Below are 21,931 nucleotides of genomic sequence, written 5' to 3' on the forward strand. Positions count from 1 at the left end.
CTCCACTCCATCAGTCTCCACTCTGATGAGCAGGGCCATTTCAGGTGGTGTGTTTTGGGGTGTCTGTGAGCTTAGTATGACTTTATGTAGTCTGTGTGCTGATGGGTTGTTTTGTGTTCCTGTCTTGTTTGTCATTTGGTGTGAGGCGTCCAGCACTGGGAGTGGCTGGCAGTTGGGTGGAGTCAGGTCTTGGATTCAGGAAGAGGCCTTTGTGAGAGCGCTCAGTGATTAACCTTCCCTTGGGCCGGGAATTCTCTAGTGGTCTAGCATCTTGGACTCGGTGCTCCCACCCCAGAGCCTCAGGCTCGATTTCCTGTCAAGGAACCAAGACCCCGAGAGTTGCTCATCCCAGCAGTAAAGGGGATTAAAAAAAAAAAAGTCTAACAAAACCCCAGAAAAATGGTAAAAAGTAAAATCAAACAAACAAAAACAGAAACAAGGAAACATGCACACACACAGAAGAAACAAAAACGGAACCAAATAAAACAAAAATCAAGAAAACAACCAGAGAACCCCAGAACAAAATCAAACAATTAAAAAGAAAACTGACAGAAACACAAAACCAAAAAACAAAACCAAAGCAGAGTGCCAACTGAAGAATGAAGCAAAGAAACAAAACAAACCAACAAAAATGATTAAAAAAGAGAAAGGGGAAAGAAGACAGATCAACAGAAAAGCAATGTAGAAAGAGAAATATAAAAAAATAAAATAGAAAATATATTAAAGAAAAATAGACAAAACCCTAAAGAAATGGTAAAAACAAAATCAAACAAAAACAGAAACAAGGAAACACACACACATGCAAAAGAAACAAAAACAGAACAAAATAAAACAAAAAGCAAAAGAACAACAAGACAAATTGAAGAACTCAATGATATCAAATAATTAGGATCAAAACTAACAAATATACAAAACCTAAAAACAAAACCAAAGCAGTGTGCCAACTGAAGAATAAAGCAAGGAAACAGAACAAACCAATAAAAACGATTTAAAAGAATAATAGTAAAATAAAATAAAAAGGGAAAAAACATAGGACAACAGAAGAGCAAAGTAGAAATGGAAATATATACTAAAAAAAGATATATTAAAAAGAAGAAAAAATAAGGAAAACAACAGAAAAGCAAAGTAAAAATTGAAAGATACAAAAAAATAAAAATAAAAAATTTGTTATAAAACACAAAGATCCCAAAAGACTAAAAAAAGACTAAAACAACTACAAACAAACAAGAAAGAAAAAAAAACAAGCCAGAACGAATGACAGAATGAATCAAAACATAATAAAATTAACACTAATAATTATGTTTCCCTTGGGGTCTCAGTTGTAAGTGTCCTGGCACATGCTATGAGCCACAGCCCCCCTCCACCTCCCCAAGAGCCCCTCCTCTGCCTCTGGGCTGGTTTCTGGACCTGTTGTGGGCATTGTGGGGACCACTCAGACTCTGATCTGGCCCAATTCCTGCATGTGTTTGCCCCCAAAGTCCACAGCTGCCAGAGCTAGACTGTTTTCATTTGTGGGAACACAAATGAGTACATTGTCTACTCAGATATTCCATAGATGCAGGGTATTGTGAGGATTAAATCTGCAGCTTGTACAGCTTATGGAAAGATTTTTGATCTCCTTTCTTAGTCGCCCCATCCCTGGGGTTCTGCTTGGTTTTATCCCCACCTCTGCATGTGGTCCACCCACAGGGGTCTGGTCCTGAGGCTGCCTTGGAGCTCTTGGGTCTGCCTCAGTGAGGACTGGGTGCAGAGGTGGTATGACTGCTTGGATTGCAGCAACCTTGCTGGCACCAAATGCACAGGGAATCTGGCGGCCAGGGGTGCAAGAGATATGGCCTTAGTGAGGGCCTTTTCTGGTGCCCGATATATGGTGCGTGAGGGCCGGACCTGGGAGGGCGTTTTTTTAAATTGCCCTGCAGCCAGCTTGTGAGCACCAGCCCTGAGGGGGCTTTTTTTAATTGCTCGTCAGCCAGCACACAAGAGCCTGCCCTGAGATGGCTTCTTGTATTGTCTGTCAGCAGGCACCGGCATGTGGAGAAAGAGAGGCTACAATAGTGGTTCCTCCCCCTGCATGTGACTCAGCAATAGTGCCCTGCTTCCATGGCTGTCTGGTCTTCCTCTGCAGGTTTCCTCCTTCCCATCCCCTCAGTCCATCTTCCCACAGCCAACAGCAGTTCTTGCTCCGGGCCTGTTCTCCAATCTCCACACTCCAGCTCCCAGCCCCCTTGCACACCTGTGAACACACGTCCCAGTCTGGGGCATGTACAGCCGCAGTACAGACCGTCTGTGTATTTCTCACTCTGTCCCGTCTGCCATAGATCGGCCACTTAACCCTCTTCCGACAGCCTCAAATGCTTTCCTTCTGTCCCCAGAGAGGGTGTTTCCCCTTCAGGGAGGAGTTTTCCCCAAATTCGGGAATCTCTCCTCTGCTTCAGCTCCCCCACGCCAGGGTTCAGGTCCTGTCCTGCTTCCTCTCCTCCTCCTTATCCCTTCTTTTTTTTTTTTTTTTTTGTCCTACCCAGTTATGCAGGGATGTTTATAGTCCTTTCTGGTGTCCAAGGTCTTCTGCTAGTTTTCAGCCAGTGTCCTGTGAGAATTGTTGCATCTATAGATGTACTCCTGATGCATCCGTGGAGAGAGATGACCTCCATGTCCTCCTACTCCTCCACCATCTTAACTCCTCTGACTTATTTATTTTATAGCTGGAATTTTGTATTCGTTTACCCCCTTTACCCATTTTGCCAACTCCCAGCCCCTTGGATTTGCACTCTGTACCTATGAGTTCAGATTTTTTGTTTTTTGCTCTTAGGTTACACACATGAGATCATATGGTATTTGTCTTTCTCTGTTTAACTTACTTCACTTAGCATAATGCCCTCAATGTCCAACCATGTGGTCACAAATGGCAAATTTTCCTTTTTCATGGCTGAATAACTTTCCATTGTGTATATATACCACATTTCTTGTCCATTCATCCATCGTAGGACACTTAGGGTATTTTTCTGTCTTGGCTTTTTAAATAATGCTACAGTGAACATAGGGTGCAGATATCTTTTTCAGATAGTGATTTTATTTCCTTCAGATAAATACGCAGAAGTGGAATTGCTGGATCATATGGTAGTGCTATTTTTAATTTTTTGAGGAACCTCCATACTGTGTTGCATAGTGGCTGCATCAATCTACACTCCCACCAGCAATGCACAAGTGTTTCCTTTTCTCCACATCCTTACCAACACTTGTTATTTCTTGTCTTTTTGATGGTAGCCATTTTAACAGGAATGAGGTGATACTCCATTGTGCTTTTCATTTGTGCTTCCCTGATGATTGGTTATATTAAGCATCGTTTCATGTGCTTGTTGAAAATATGTATGTGTTCCTTGGGAAAAATGGCTATTTTGCCCATTTTTAATTGGATTGTTTCTTTGCAGTTGAGTTATGTGAGTTCTTTATATATTTTGGATATTAACCACTTATCAGATATATGATTTGCAAATATTTTCTCCCATTTTGTAGGTTGCTTTTTCAGTTTGTTGATGATTTACTTTGCTGTGCAGATGCTTTTTAGTTTGATGTAATCCCACTGTTTATTTTTGCTTTTGTTGCCTTTGCTTTTTAAACAGTCATCACCAAGACTGATATCAAGAAGCTTACTGCCTATAATTCCTTCTAGGGGTTTTAGAGTTTCAGGTCTTACATTCAAGTCTTTAATTCATTTTGATTTAATTTTTTTGTATGGTGTAAGATAGGGTCCAGTCTTATTCTTTTGCATGTAGCTCTCCAGTTTTCCCAACAACACTTATTGAAGAGACTGTCCTTCCCGCATTGTATATTCTTGGCTCTTCTGTTGTAAATTGATTGTCCATATATTTGTGAGTTTATTTCCAGGCTCTCTATTCTGTTCCGTTGGTCTACGTGTCTATTTTATGCCAGTGCCATATTGTTTTGATCATTATAGTTTTGTAATATAGTTTGAAATCAGGAAGCCTGATGCCTCCAGCTTTGTTCTTCCAGTAGAGTTATTTTTTGAGTTCTTGATGCAAACCTTTGTGGAGGACAAGGGATGTGTTAAGGGGTCTAGAAAACTGTAGAAAAGGAAATGGGAGTAGAAAGCTTAATGTAAGCTAACAGTCCACCTCAACTGTGAAAATAGTGGGGAAAAAGTCCTGGTATATACAAGCAGTCTCTTCTTGGAGAAGAAGGTCAAAAGGTACTGGGACATGCCCTTTGGATTCTGGACAGTGAAGGGGAAAAAATGCAAAAGGTGAAATTCAGGATTCTTCAAGACAAATGAGAATCACCAGAGAAAAGGGAGCATACAACCCCTATCACCCACAAAAAAAAATCCATTTAAAAAATTGTACTTTACTACACTGAGAGCAGAGGACGTTTTTGAACATGGAACCTTATGAACCATTCCAAATTGCCAAGCCTATCTGGTGAAATGAGCAGACAAAATCAGTCTACTTCTTTACAAAGCCACTATAAAAAGAAGACAGTAATGAGAACACATCTCAACTGATGAAAATTTCCTGAAAAAAAAACCACTAAATAGCAGAAAACAATGACACAATATACTAAACTGAAATATCCTCAAACAAGAATTTGGCAATGTGAGAAAAAACAAAACCAAAAAGCACCTTAGGCACTCGTGAAATACCCTTCTGAGGCTTCTTGAGGAATCTACAGAGTGATCTAAAGAGTGATCAATCTAAAGAGTGATCTTTCAACAAAGATATGACTAGGGAAACTTTAGGAAAAGAAATGATGGTGAGCATTTCACTAATTGTAGATCTAAGACTAAAAGGTGGGGCTAAGGGTGGGAATATACATAAATGTTGTTATAACAAAGTAGAAATAATGCAACTAAAAATGGGAGAAGGGAAAGATGAAGGTGGAATAAGCTCTTTGTTTTGTAATTGGTCGGTAGCACTAGGAGGATTCCTTTAATGACTGACAAACCAGAATGTAAAATGTCAAATAAGAAAACAGGGACTAAAAAGCTTTATAAAAGATATAAGTAAAAAGGTTACCACCAAGGGACTGGCCAAGATAGAAGCTCAACTCCCTGAGCTCAACTCCCCTCATAAGCACACCAAAATCACAACTATTTGCAGGACAACCATAGATGAAAAAGACAAGAACCTAACAGAAAAGATCTTCTACAATTAAAGACATAAAGAAGGAACCACAATGAGACCAGTAGGCAGGATGGACTCGTGATATAGTCAAGTCTCATAACCCTGGGTGGGTGACCCAAAAACTAGAGAACAATTATATTGTAGAGGCTCTCCCACAGGAGTGAGAGTTCTGGCTCCCACATCAGGCTTCCCAGACTGGGGATCCAGCACTGAGTAGATGAGCCCTCAGACATTTGGCTTTGAAGGCCAGTGGGGCTTAATTTCAAGAGTTCCACAGGACTGGAGGAAATAGAGACTTCACTCTTAAAGGTGCACACAAAATCTCACATGCTCTGGGACCCAGGTCAAAAGCAATAATTTGATAGGAGGCTGGGCCAGACCTACCTGCTGGTCTTGCAGAGTCTCCAAGAGAGGTGGGGGTGACTGCAGCTCACTCCAAGGACACAGACATTGACAGCAGCCATTCACAGGAGTTCCTTCTGCTGTGTGGATGATGGTGCAGGTGGGTGTCATTGCAGAATCCTCCCTCTAGCTCATTAACTCCATCCAATAGCCTGTAGGCACCAGTGCTAGGACACCTCAGGCCAAGCAACTAACTGGGTGAAGACACAGCCCCACCCATCAGCATACAGGCTGTCTTAAGACCACATGAGCCCACAGCTGCCTCTGGACGTGTTCCTACCAGCCAGAGAGCCCAGGACCTAGCTCCACCCATCAGGGGGCAGACACCAGATACAAGGAAACCAAAAGCCCACAGCAGGTGAGACCCTGCTCTGGGGCCAACTGGGCCCCAGCCCTGCCCACTAGCAGGCCAACACAAGCTTCAGGACACCCTGGACCCTGTACCCAATGGTGTCAGGAATGGTCCCCCAACCAACCAGTGATCTGACACCAGGTCTGGGATTCCTAGGCCCTGGAGCCAGACTCCATGATCCTGTTCTGCCTGCCAGTAGTCCAGCACTAATCCTGGGGTCCTCTGGGGTTCTGCAGTCTGCCTACAGACTGCTTGACCAGTCAAGCCTACAAGACTGCCCACATAGTCAGCCTGCCACAGCAGAAAAACCCACTTAGCCCTCATAAGGGAAACTCCTAAAGCATATAGCTTCGGTGACAAGAGGGGAGTGTGCTGCTGGGATGCATAGGATGTCTCCTAGAGAAGACCACTTTTCTGGAGTTGGGAAAAATAACTAACCTACCAGATACATAAAACTACAAACACCAACTTAGGCAAAATGAGGCAACAGAGGAATATGTTCCAGGTGAAGGAACAAGATAAAACCTTAGAAGAAGAACTAAGTGAAGTGGAAATAGGCAATCTACCTAAGTAGAGTTCAGGTTAGTGATCATAAAGATGATCAAAGGACTCATGAGAAGAGTGGATGCACAGAGCAAGAAGTTAGCAGTTTTTAACAAAGAATTAGAAAATATAAAGAAGAACCAAACAGAGATGAAGAATACAATTAGTGAAATGAAAAATACACAAGAAGGAATCAACAGTAGACTAAATGATTATAGAGGAATGGATCAGCAAACTGGAAGACTGAGTAGTGGAAATCACTGATGCTGGACAGAAAAAAAAGGAAAAAGAATGAGAACAGTTTAAGAGACCTCTGGGACAACAGCAAGCTCACTGATATTCACATTATAGGGGTCCCAGGAGCAGAGAGAGAGAAAGGGCCTGATCAAAAGAAAGAAAGGGCCTGATCAAAATCAAAAGAAAACTGGAGTAGCAATACTTATATCAGACAAAACAGACTTTAAAATAAAGACTGTTACAAGAGACAAAGAAAGACACTACATAATGATCAAGGGGTCAATCCGAGAAGATATAACAATTGCAAATATATATGCACCCAACATAGGAGCACCGAAATACATAAATAAAATATTAACAGATATAAGGAGAGAAACCAACAGTAACACAATAAGAGTAGGAGAATTTAACACCCCACTTAAATCAATGGACAGATCATCCAGAGAGAAAATTAATAAGGAAACACTGACCTTCAATGACACATTAGACTAGATGGACTTGATATTTGTAGAGCATTCCATCTGAAAGCAGCAGAATAAGCATTCTTTTCAAGTGCATATGGAACATTCTCTAGGTGAGATCACATACTGGGCCACAAAACAAGCCTCAGTCAATTTAAGAAGACTGAAATCATATCAAGCATCTTTCTTGACCACAACACCATTAGGCTAGAAATCAGCTATTAAAAAAAAACAACCTGCAAAAAACACAAACATGTGGAGGCTAAACAATATGCTACTAAACAACCAATGGCTCATTGAAGAAATCAAAGAGCAAATCAAAAAATACCTAGAGACAAATGAAACCAAAAACACTATGATCTAAAACCTATGGGATTTATTCTCTAACCCCTTAACCCCTAATATTTCTTCATAGCAGTTATCACCACCTGACATTTTATTTATTTGTTTGTTCAACTGCCTTTCTGTCCCCATGAAAATGTGAGCTTCATGATAGCATCATTTTTTTCTATTTTGTTCCCTATATATCTGAAGTATCTAAAATAGTTCCTGGCATATGTTCACTCTCAACATATCTTTTAGTGGATTTAATGATTAAATTCACAAAAGTAGGAAACACTGAAAGAAAAAACACAAAAGTGGTCTAAGAAACCCACACTTGCCTCTATTTCTAACACTTTAGTTCAGATGCTCCTTTGTTTTTCAGTCAATGAAAATATAAGACATACAGAAAGGTGCACAAATCAGACATGTATAGCTCAATGAATTATAACAAAATGAATATACCATGATACCAGCACGCAGGGCAAGAAATAGAACATCATCAGAGTCCCCAACATGGCCCTCCCAATCACTCACCCCCTTCTTCCTCCCCAAAGGTAACCAGGAAACTGACTTCTAACCCCATCAGTAGTTTTACCGGTTCTTGAGCTATGCATAAATGGAATAATTTCATTTGTATTCTTTGTGTCTTGCCCCTTTCACTTAATATTAGATTTGTGAGATTCATCCATGTTGTTATATGGAGCAACACTTCCTTCTTTTTTGTAGCTGTATGGGATTCCACTTTATGAATGGTCTACAACTTACTTTCTACTGTTGATGAACATCTGGGTGTTTCCAATTTGGAGCCATTACTACTGACACTGTTATGAACATTCCAGTGTATACCTTTAGGTGAACATATGTATTTGGGAGGGTGGGCTATATATCTAGGAAAATAATTGCTGAGTCATAGAGTATATATATGTTCAATTTTAATAAATACTACCACAAAGTTTTCAAAAACCAAAACCTATGGGATGCAGCAAAAGCAGTTCTAACAGGGAAATTTATAGCAATACACTCTTACCTCAGGAAACAAGAAAAATCTTAAATAAACAACAGAACCTTACACCTAAAGCAACTAGAGAAAGAAGAACAAACAAAACACAAAGTTAGTAGAAGGTAAGAAATCATAAAGATCAGAGAAGAAGTAAAAGAGAGACTACAAAAAAAAAAAAAAGAGAGAAAAGTTCAATGAAACCAAAGGCTGGTTCTTTGAAAAGATAAACAGAATTAATAAACCTTTAGTCAGACTCATCAAAAGAAAAAAACAGGAGAGGGCCAAATCAGAAATGAAAAAGAAGTTACAACCAACACCACAGAAATAGAAAAGCTCATAAGAGACCACTACAAACAATAAAATAGACTACCTAGAAAAAAAGGGCAAATTATTAGAAATGTACAATCTACCAAGACTGAACTGGAAAGAAATAGAAAATATGAACAGACCCATTACCAGTACTGAAATTGAATCTGTGATTAAACAACTTCGAACAAACAAAAGTCCAGGACCAGATGGCTTCACAGATGAATTCCACCAAACATTTAGAGAAGAGTTAATGCGTATACTTCTCAAATTATTCCAAAAAAACTGCAGATAAAGGAATCCTTCTGAACTCATTCTATGAGGCCACCATCACCGTGATATCAAAAGCAGACAAAGATATCACAAAAAAGAACATTACAGGCCAATATCACTGATGAACATAGACACAAAAATCCTCAACAAAATACTAGCAAACCGAATTCAACAATACATTAAAAGGATCATACACAATGATCAAATGTGATTTATCTCAGGGATGCAAGCATTTTTCAATATCTGCAAATCAGTCAATTAACAAATCAAAGAATAGAAACTATATGATCATCTCAACAGATGCAGAAAAATCTGACAAAATTCAACATCCATTTATGATAAAAGAAAAACCTCCAGAAAATGGGCATAGAGGAAACATAACTCAGCATAATAAAGGCCATATATGACAAACCCACGGCTAACATCACACTCAACAGTGTAAAACTGAAAGCCTTTACTCTAAGATCAGGAATAAGATAAGGATGCCCACTCTTTCCACTTTTATTCAGCATAGTATTGCTGATAGCCACAGCAATCAGACAAAATAAATAGATAGATAGATAAAAAAATAAATAAATGGAATCCAAATTGGGAAGGAAGAAGAAAAACTGTCATTGTTTTCAGGTGACATAATACTATACATAGAAAATCCTAAAGGAGCCACCAGAAAGCTACTAGAGCTTATCAATCAATTTAGTAAAGTTGCAGGGTACAAAATTAATATGCAGAAATCAGATGAATTTCTATACAACAACAACAAATTTTCAGAAAAAAAAATTAAGGCAACAATCCCATTTATCATTGTATCAAAAAGAATAAAATATGTAGAAATAGACCTACCTAAGGAGGTAAAAATCTGTATTCAGAAAAATATAAGACACTGATGAAAGAAATTGAAGACCACACAAACAGATGGAAAAATAGATCATATTCTTGGACTGGAAGAATTAATATTGTTAAAATAACCATACTACCCAAGGCAATCTACAGATTCAATGCAATACCTGTCAAAATACCAATGGCATTTTTCACAGAACTAAAACAAATAATTTTAAAATTTGTATAGAAACACAAAAGACCCTGAATAGCCAAAACAATCTTGAGAAAGAAGAACAGAACTGGAGGAATCATGCTCCCTGACTTCAGACTATATTACAAAGCTACAGTAATCAAAACAGTATGGTACTGGTACAAAAACAACACCAACATCAATGGAACAGAATAGAGTGGCCAAAAATATACCCACACACTAAAGGTCAGTTAATCTATGGCAAAGGAGGGAAGAATATACAATGGAGAAAAGACAGTCTCTTCGGTAAGTGGTGCTGTGAAAACTGTACAACTACATGTCAAAGAATGCAATTAGAACATTCTCTAACATCATATACAAAAATAAACTCAAAATGGATTAAAGACCAAAATGTAAGACAGGATTTCATAAAACTCTTAGAAGAAAACTCAGGCAGCATATTCTTTGACATAAATCATAGCAATATTTTTTTGAATCTATCCCCTAAAGCAAAGGAAATAAAAGTAAAAATAAACAAATGAGACCTAACTAAGCTTAAAAGCTTTTGCATAGCAAAGGAAACCACTGACAAATCAAAAAGACAACCTACTGAATGGCAGAAAATATTTGCAAATGATATAACGAATAAGGAGTTAATATCCAAAATATAGAAACAGCTCATACAACTCGATATCAAATAAACAAACAATCCAATCAAAAAATGGGCAGAAGACTTGAATAGATGTTTCTCCAAAGAGAATACGCAGATGGCGAACAAGCACTGAAAATATGCGCAACATTGCTAATCATTAGGGAAATGCAAATAAAACCACAATGAGATATCACCTCACATCTGTCAGAATGACTATCATCAAAAAGAACACAAATAACAAATGTCAGCGAGGATGTGGCGAAAAGGGAATCCTTGTACACTGTTGGTTGAATGTAAGTTGGTGCCACCATTGTTGAAAACAGTATGCAAGTTTCTCAAAAAACTAAAAATAGAACTACTATATGACCCAACCATTCTACTCCTGGGTATATATCAATAAAAACCCCACTAATTAGAAAAGATATATGCACCCCAATGTTCATAGCAGCATTATTTACAGTAGACAAGCTGTGGAAGCAACCTAAGTGTCCATCAACAGAAGAATGTGTAAAAAAGATGTGTATATGGATATATATACCAATAAAATACACAGCTCTAAAAAAATGAAATTTTGCCATTTGCAACAACATGGATGCAACTGGAGGGCATTATGCTAAGTGAAATAAGTCAGACTGGGAAAGACAAATAATGTATGATATCATTTATATGTGGAATCTAAAAAATACAACAAACTAGTGAATATAACAAAAAAGAGCAGACTCACAGATATAGAGATCAAACTAATGGGTACCAGTGGGGAGAGGCAAGAGGGGAGGTGCCAAACAGGGGTAGGGGATTAAGAGGTACAAACTAGTATGTATAAAATAAGCTACAAAGATATGTTGCACAACACAGGGAATATGGCCTATATTTTATAATATATATAAATGAAGTATAACCTTTAAAAATTGTGAATCACTATATTATATACCTGTAACATATAATATTGTACATCAGCTGTACTTCAATAAAAAAATGTGACTGCCAGAGCACAAATGCAAGCCTTCTACGATATTAAAAGAATCAAAAAAGAAGGAAAAGCTACCTGTAGAGAAAAAAAATAAATATAACTTAATACACATAGTAATTATATCATAAAATAATAAGGTAGTTGTGAATGGGTTTGCTTCAGATTGGCTCACAAAACAGGTTTCAACTCTATGATCTATATAAGAGATAGACATAAAACAAAGCAATTACAAAGGCAGAATACAAAGGGATGGCAAGTGTATACCAGGCAAATGGAAATAAAAGTACATATGTACAACTCTATTCATTGCAGCACAATTTGTAATCGCAAAATGTGGCAAACAAATAGTCATAATGAGAAATTGGTTGAATACATTGACACTTCCACACCATGGAGTACTATGCAATTATAAAGAAAGAAAAAATTCTATGAACTGATATGGAGTGATTTCCAGGATCTACTGTAGGTGAAATAAACAAATTATAAGAGTATAACATGTGCTACATTTTGAGGATGATGAAAGAAATGACCCCTATGTGAACCAGTGAGTCATATCCACACCTGAATTCACTTTCTGTAAGCATTTCAGCCCCAGCTCCTGCTTAGCCAAAACATGGTGTTATATAAGGTTGGAGAGAATTATACCAAGGTCAAAGCCAAGCCAAGTAATCACCAGCTGTGTCAAGTCCTTAGGCCAAAAAAGGCTGTTATAGATAAAACACAAATTTCAGTTGCTTCATTATTTCAGTAATATAGAGGTCTCATGACTAGCTGGAAAGAGGATCACCAGGGATAATAACCCAGAGAGAATTATTTATATTCAATTAAACAAACATTTATGGAACACATCCTGTGTGCTGAATTCTAGAAAGATGCACATGAATATTGTCCCTGACCTGAAGGCAATCACAATATTGTAGGGGAGATAAACATATAAAGAAATAAAATATGACATGGTGTGGCCAGATAATTTTAAGAAGCATCTGGATAGATGTTACTGGAACTGAATTCTAGGGTCATGTAGTAAAAACACAAGGTTAGTCTGGTGTCCAGAATCTTAGGAAACTTTATGGGTCTTCTGTTGTCCAATATGTCATAGGGGTAGGTGATAAGGTATTTCAGATCAACATAAAGTTTAAAAAATGTTTATATAGCTGAGTCTCTCCACATTTAAACATTTTTCACAATCACCTTTTATACCATGATACTGACATTCCAAACTAATAGAAGCCATTCTCAGGAAAGATTGGAGTAGTAGGCCTCAAGTCACCTTTCACCTCTAATTTGAGGATCTCATGTATTCAATATGTAGACCCTTTATATTCATTCATTCAGCAGCTATTTATTTTATGCCTACTTTTTCCTGTTGTAATTAGTGTTGGGTTTACAGTAATTACTTGTACATTGTCCCTCTTCTCTTGGAGCTGATATAATTAGGCAGTACTGATCAACCAAATATATGAAAGCCCCCTCTAGGTCAAAGCTTCCAGATTACTTGGTAACAGAGATATTACTAAGAACCACAAGTGTACACACCGATATTCAGTCCTCAATAAATAAAACAAACATCGGGATGTCATGAAATCCTGGAAAGCACAAATGTTAAGGTAAAACACCTCAGCTCTGATTATGTAACCATGGACAATACAAAAGGGCTCTTCAGAATGTTCTTCAACAATAGGTAATGCTTAAAAGGCAACATTCATAGGCTCCTCAAGGAAAGGGTGGCTTGCCTTTTGCCACTTCTCCAGGATTCAGAAATGGCTTGGCTCACAACAGGCAATAGACTGACAAAAAAATGACTTAAAGAAAACCAACGGTGAAAAAAATTTAAAAAACTATACTTGATGTTAGCAGACAGGGAGGCAGAGACTGCTGGATTTTTTTTAAGAACTCAAACATACTGAAAGACTTGTAACAATGTCCATTTACTATTTTGAAAAAAAATAATTACAAAATCTTATGTAAAGTTCTAAGGATGAGCATACTGTTTGGTCATGATCAGTTGTGAGATACATTGCAAGTCATTTGTTATTACTAATAAAGTAATGAAGTAAATAATTCATTTCTTCAAAAAAAAGGCAACATTCAGACAACTTTGGAGAGAGGAATGCAAACCAAATTGTCATCCACTGAAGGCTCTTTGACTTTTGGACTGGTATCTTATGCCAATTTCTCTTGAGTTGCTGCTCTCTGGCCTTTTAAATTCTCCAATACAATCACTGAAATAGTACATAATGATTAATGATCTTGGGTGCCACACAGATAATTCTGGATAATATGCTGTGTGAACTAAGGAAAATTGTTCTCTACGCAGAGAAGAGGGCATGGTCTTCCAGGGAGAAAAATAATATACACAAAGATGCATTGTGAGGCAGCATTACGTATGTAGAGGATTTCCTGTATTAAATTCCTTTTCACTTGAAATATCTAGAATGGTTTCTATGTCCTGCACTGGCAGGATGGGGAGTATATCTCTTGCTGTCTTTAGTATGGAGCACCCATTTCTACTAAGTTGCTGGTTACCTTAATCACTTACTTAGTATCTGAAAATTTAATTTTTGGGGAGGAGTAAGCTGTCAGATTGAAACCTGCATAGGTCAATGTAGATGAAATGTCAAATATATCCAGGAAAAATGCTTAAAAATTTGGGAAAGAAATATCATTAGATCCTACCTCACATTATTCATTAAAACAAAAAACTCAGTGGATGAACAAATAAAATGTTAAAAGTTGAATACATAAATAGGCTCACTCTGATATGGGAGAATAACCCCAGGCATAAAATGTTCCTCAAATCATCACGGCATCATATGAATCACTCATAAGCTACCTCACCTTTTCAGCCATCTCCTTAGATAGTCCTGCTCTGTAACAATCAGAGAATCCACGGCTATTCTAAGGGCAGAACAGAACGGGGAAATGTTATACTCTGTGCTTCTTTTTGTTTGAGGTGTATGGGCAGGAGTAAACAAATAAGCACGTCCTCCTCACCCACATTTGTCAAAATTTATGCAAAAGAATGCGCTTCAGTAGCTATTTCCTCCAAACTGCCTTTTCTCAGTAGCTCTTTTCAGGTGGGGTCTACGTTTTCTCCCAACCAAAATAATGACTGTTCCAGATGTATCTTTCTGTAACAGTTTGTGAACTTACCTGAATTTTCCTGCAGGGGGAAACATCCTCCAGTTTATGAGGAAAAAAAAAATTAAAACCTGTAATAACAGCAAACTGGCTTTAGTAAAGATTGTAAGTTCTTTTTAAAAATAAAAGTTGAAAATGTGTCTGCTTGATTCCTGTTCTATTTTCCTTGGGTGAATGATAATTCTATTCTCATATTTTTTAATAAAAAAAGAAGGACTTTAAAAGAATGTGTGCTATCTTAAATAAATCTTAGCTGACCATATTTACTGCATATACAGTTCTTAGATGGTCCACGTAATCTAAAAGCATACCTGTCCACCTATTCTATTTAGTTTGTTTATGTGCAAAGCTAGAAAAGGCTACCAGGTCACAGGTAAAAGCTAAAGGAACAAGTGAGATATTCAGGAATGAATAGAATGGGGACTGCCACTCCCTCAATTTACTGACAGCCTTTCTTGTATGAGACACTGTGCTATGTGCTAGGGATACAAAAGTGAAAACAGTCATGTTTTTGAGTTTGAGTTCAACGAGAAAAAACATAAGTTTTGGTACTAAGCATTTGAAGAATTTTTTCAGTCTGATTTTTAAGATGTTTGTTTTTCAGGGACATAAATAAGGCATGTTGTTGTCATCTTGCTTTATCTTTTGACCTAGAGAGAAGTTACTTTTACTTTCTATTTTTCACCCTGTCCTCAACCAGCTAATGGCAGCACCCAGAGGCCTTTGCCAGATCCTCACTTTCTTTGACTTTCCTGCATCATTTGATGCCGTTTCTTAGAAAGCTTTACTTGTATGTGATTTGGCAAGTACTCTCACACATACTATTTTCTTTAATCCTCCTTCAAACCCTGTAATGTTAGTGGTGCAATGAAGCTGAGCTACAGTAAAATTAAGTGAATTGATAAGGATCTTTCCTCTCTCCCCAAACCTAAGTGTATAACCACTTATGTTTATTATCATTATTATTATTTAGATATTCTTTTTCTTTATAATCTCCCTCTGGATATCCTGTGCATATCTAAAATTCAACATACCTGTAATCCAATTAACCAGATCTCTTATTTCCTAAGCCAATTACAGTAATCTTTTTCCAGACTACTTTATTACCATGGAATTACTTTCATTCTTTAGGTCACTGAGGTTTAAAATACTGATCCCCTTACTCCCATCAGTTACAAAGTCTTCCCTTTGTATTTCCAAATGTATCTTGCTTTATTTCTATCCTGCTCACCTGCCACCAACACTCCCTAGACCCTGAATGATTTTTTTTTGTTTGGACTGTTGCAGTAGCCTTCAAGTCAAGCTTTGTATTAAAGACTTTCTCCCGCTGACAAAGTTTGTCACTATATATTATCAGCACTTGTATTTGTTTGTTGTCTATTTCCTTGAGAACAAGGACCCAATTATGTACAACACTTAGAATAATATATTGAAGTTTCTAAATAACTGTTAATTGAATGAATGTTGGATTGATGATGATGCTGTAATGATCATCCCAGAGCTCGCTCTGATTATATCATCCTTGTTGCACGGCTTCCATGGTGCACCCAGGTCTAAACTCCACTGTAACTGTCTGGCTTATACCTATTTTCCCAGTTGTCTTTTACAGGGTTCCTTTGCTTACAAGACAATTAAATTTGTGAAAACAAGCTTATATAAAAAAAGGATATTTATTTTGGAAGAATACAGGTGTATGCATCTCACAGAATGCAAGGGCATATAATACAATCTGGCCTCATGAGGGATTATAACCAGCAGTAAAGAGCCTATCCAAAATCAAGTACCATCTCTCGTTCTCATGGTCCCTCATCTATGCTTTACTTTCATATCTAATTCATTCCTTACCTTCTCTGTGGACTGGCTTTCATTCGTTAATAAATTCAGTAAATTCTTATAGAGTGATACTATATGTGTGCTGGGTATTGTTCTACAGTGTTCTAGATATAGGTAAATGTCAAACATCTCTGCCCTCCTGCAGCTTATGTTCTAGCTGGGGAGAGAGATCATTAACAACAATACAAATGTAGTGCTTGGTAAGTGCTATGAAGGAAAAAGAGATAAGGGAAAGTGACTGATGGCCTTTTTCTGGGTGGATGAGGAGCCATGGTGACGTGGGATCTTAGTTCCCCCACCAGGGATTGAACGTAGGCCCTGGGCAGTGAAAGTGCAGAGTCCCAACCACTGGACTGCCAGAAAATTCCCCAGATGGGCCATTTTATATAGGGAGGAGAGTGACATCCGAGAAGATAATTGACATTGCAGACGCGTGCTGCCCTGACCCACCCCTCTGCTTCCCCGGCTTGGCCCGGGCCCCCAGGCTCTAACCCTGTGCGCTTCCCACCTCGCCAGGAATCCCACAACTCCTCCAGCTCATCTTTTGGTCTGTACAACCTCTGGGTCATTATGCCTGTTATCACTTTGGTTTTGTCAGCTAAAAATAGAGGCCCAATGCTCAGCTTTAACAATGGCCTCACGGGTACAGGGAACAGGTCTGCCGTTTCCACACCCCATCCACAATTCCTTAACACATGCTATTAAAAGGTTATCTAATTAATAAATGTTATCTAGAAAAATATAATATATTATATATTAAACACATGATACAAATGTATAATATAAATTCTATCTCTTAAGGCTCAAGTCAGGTATCACTTTCTTCAGAAGCCCTTCCTGATTCCAAGTGGAATTGATTGCTCTCTTGTTTTCATTATGTGCATGTCTGTTTCACTGCTGAACTTTTCCTATCAGTGGTGTGGAGCCAGCTGTGAACACGCCAGTCTTCTCCACTGGATTGTAAACAGGAATCACCTTATAAAGCTGTGCGTCTTCCATTGCTGAGCACAGCCCCTAACGCCTAGAAAGTGCTCAAGAGGGATTTGTTAATTTAGCTGGAAAGTGACTCAAATCCCAGGCTGAAGAATGAGGGTAATTAACAGGTAGTCTGGAGAGCAGACTCGGGGTCCCTCTTAGTGCTTCGTGGAGCACTGGCTAACCCGACCATACACTTTGCAGGCCAGTTATTACTGTCTGCATGACTGCCTTTTCCTCCTGGCCTTGATTTTCTATTTTTATTTTTATCTTATCAGATTGTAGTAAATCTATTTTTGGTAAATTTTCTCAACCTTCGTGGGACAAGGTAAAATACAAATAAATTTTGAAAAAATATCTACTTACAATAAGTAATATGCACAACTTTTCTGTTAAATATGTAGCACTGTGAAAAGGGCCATTATGAATGAAAATGATTGATACTAGATTCTCCACGTTATAGGAATAGGCTCTCAGGGTTCAGAATGGGCCTTGAGACATCTTCAGAAGAAAAGAAAGCCTGCTGTATACGTTTTGAAATTTGGGGAACTGTGAGGATGGCGCTAAGCAGCATTTGGCAGAACCCTTCTTTCGTGTTTATGCTGCTTAAGTTTCAGAATATGTCATCCTGAGACTTTTCTTCTTAGATATGTGGATGGGAAAGAAACCCATGAATCCAATACAGACAAGCAATAAAGGAATTAAACTCAACTGATTTCCATAACAAGTAAAACTAAAGTTAATCTAAGCAAAAGAATAGATATTTAAGGAGGTTCAAGTTCACATATAAGTTTAGTGATGGTATCGGGCTTCCGTAGGCATAAAAATTTTCATTGAATTGACATTTGATTAACGTGTGTTTCTTTCATACATCTTCTTCAGTTGAATTTTTCTTCAAGAAAGCAGAAGAAATCCTGACAGTTGGTCTGAAATTGCAAACCAACAGCTGTTTTTCACAGATATGAGTGAAGCTTTAGTTACCTAATGGTAATTAATGTTAATTCAAGCAGATGCTTGGCTTCAGAGAAAATCATGCTCTCGCCAGCCCATGTTTGTGCATATGCAATTTCAAAAATCGACTTTACGGTGTGGTTTTTCAGTAAAATCTGCTTTGGTGAACTTCTCACTCTTCAAAACATTTAACTTGTAAATATATAGCTGCACTGTTTCTTTTTACTGAAGGTGTGTATATAAGCAGGTCTCCAAAGCACAGTGTCAAAACTGTGACAATAAAGTCATGAGTGATTATTGTAAACAAATATTTTTAAAGTTTTATTCATATCTGAAAAGGACATACAAGAAAAATTAATCTCATTATTTTAGTCACTTCTTGTTTCAGCCTCAACATGCTATTCAAATTTGTTCAACATGTCCACTCCATTGCTTCCAAATGACTTTTGGATTTTTAAAAAATTGCATCCCTTCTCAGTGGATTAATGCCATCACTGAGACTACCTTGAAGACTGACTCTGTTTCTGACTCGTCTTGTTGTACAATATATTGTCTGGCTTATGGTAGATGCTCAACAAGTGAATAACTGTGCATCTGAAGAAATTCCTCAGGAATTCCTAAACTTCTTCAGTGCAGGGAACTTATCTCCAATTTCTGAGATGTCACATAACTCAGTACTTATGCCCCACAACTGAATATTATACCCAAGAAACCACATTCCATTTTGAGCTGGAAAGGAAAACCCATTTATGGAAGTCTTCCTACCACATGTGGAAAATTTAGGTGGAAACGAGTCATAGTCAAAGCAGTAAAACACCAAAACTTTTTCAGTACTACAGTAATTTTTACTGTTCCAAGTTCTTTAAAAGGCATTATTTTATTTTGTGTAATTCATATTGTATTATCCTCATCACAATCATGTCAATCAAACAAAAAGTTCAAACATAGAAGAATCCAGGTTTTGTGATGAAGACAGAAGTTAATGTAATTTGTAGGATGCTTAATAAGAAAAAGAACATAAAATTATATAAGAAAGAATATTTATTTGGAATGAAGAAAGAAATCACAGTAAGTTACAAACTTAAAAAGATGATAAATACCCTAATCATCCATAAAATCCAGAAAAATAATTATATTTTTATAATATAAAAATATAGTTTATTACTATCTGATAGTTTATTACTATCTGACACATATCTGTATGACATTTTCCCTATATTTCTGACAGTATAATCTTTGATTGCCTATTCATATGACAACAATTTAATGTAATTTTATAGAGGTATGGGAAAGATAATTCAATCTTTCTTTTAGCCTGTTTGATTATTGTCTTTTATGATGGTAGTTGGGAGGTATAAAACATGTGACTTCACACACAGTTGCATTCATGACTTGCAGACTGCGACAGGACTGTGCCCTAAAAACCCAAGAATTCTGACAAATTCTATTTTGCATGATTCTTAACATGAAAAATATTTATGGCTCATTGATAATTATATACATTGGATTATAGAATAAATTCCTAAAATATTACTATATTTTATAGTAACTAAAGCCATTTAAATACAGTTATTCTGGAAATTACACATAAGTTAAACATTAAAGACTTCACATCACATAAAGTTATAGAATTTGAGTGACTATTTAACTTTTATACATCTTTCTTCATTCTAAAGAAGTTAAGATAGCTCTTATTTATACAGACAGTCCATTCTTATGAAATACACTTTAAATAGATAAGAAAATGAGGCAAAGGGAAGATAAGGTTATGTGGAAGCCAAATGAGATCAAGCAGTGACTACAAAGAAGGATGATATACTAACAATCTAGGCCTAGGACACTTGAATATTGTATTAGCTGAGCAAGTTACTCAACCCCTCTGAGTCTTTGTTTTCCTATCTGTAAAATGAGGACATTAGTAATATCTACCCATAGAGGTTTTTGTGGAAGGATTGAATCACTTATATGTGAGGTCCTTAACACATAATTAGTGCGTCATAGTTTTAGGCAATATTGTTTCTTAGATTATGAACTTCAAATGTTATTAAAGTTTATTATTAGTTACTCCTTAAAATAATGATCAGCAAACAACTGATTTTTTACAGTGTAATTTATTCTTCTCTAATATTTGAGTTTCTTCAGAATAGTAGAACCAGAACAAACTACCACAGTGATAATTTTTCTTTGTGCTGCAGCAATAACTATGTGATATCTTTTTGAAATTAGCTGGAGGATTTGATTTAGTTTGAGGCTGAGTTCTGTCCTATATCAGCAAATACTTTAAAATATACTCCTTAGTGGTTACCTGAATTCATAGCCAAATTTCAGAGACAAGGGAGAAAGTAGAGAGAGACATAGAGGGAAAAATGTGTGTCGGTGTCTGTCTTATTCATTATTGTTATGGAGTCACTGTCTGTCTTACTGGTTATTGTTTCCTACCACCTCTTATAATGTCTAGTACAAGCAATAGTATAGGCCTGCAATAAATGTTTGTTAGGCTTGCATTTAGTGGTTGAGAATGTAAAACAAGAAAATGCTTGAACAGTTGGCTTAGTTTTAAAAAATCTATTTCCAACGATCTTTTCCTAGACAGCTGAACACTTTATTACCTTCTAATGGCGATACTGAAATAGGAAATTTCACAATTAATTTTTAAACTCTTATTTTATTGACTGATAATAAAATGTCTTTTCCAAAAGGTGTTTATGCTAAGGGAGTAGATACGATATCACTTGTATGTGGAATCTAAAATATGACACAAATGAACTTATCTATGAAACAGAAACAGACTCACAGACATAGAGAACAGACTTGTGGTTGCAAAGGGGAAGGAGGGTGGGGGAGGGATGAAGTGAAAGTTTGGGGTGAGAAGATGCAAACTATTATATATAGGGTGGATAAACAACAAGGTCCTACTGTATAGCACAGGGAGCTATATTCAATATCTTGGGATAAACCATAATGGAAAAGAATATAAAAAAGAATGTATATATATGTATAACTGAATCACTTTGCTGTACAGCAGAAATTAACACAGCATTGTAAATCAACTACATTTTGATTAAAAAAAGAAAGAATAGGTCAAGTTTCTGCCAGTTGCCCTGCCACTCTCAATCATCATCTTCATCTGCTGGTTCAAAACTGGATTGCTGGTGTATCTGCCTTCTAGTTTGCAGGAAAGAATAAGGAGCCAAGGTCCTGGAAAGGCAGCTTGTCCATAAAAAGGAGATACCTGGAAGTTCTCCGCCTTCCTTTCCCTCTCTTCCCACTGGCCACTGAGTCACGTGGCCTCACCTGGCTGCAAAGGAGGTTCAGAACTGTCATCCTTAGCTGGGCAGACATGTAAGAGGGAACAAGGAAGAAT

Source organism: Orcinus orca, chromosome 4, assembly GCF_937001465.1.
Source record: "Orcinus orca chromosome 4, mOrcOrc1.1, whole genome shotgun sequence".
Classification (NCBI taxonomy): domain Eukaryota; kingdom Metazoa; phylum Chordata; class Mammalia; order Artiodactyla; family Delphinidae; genus Orcinus; species Orcinus orca.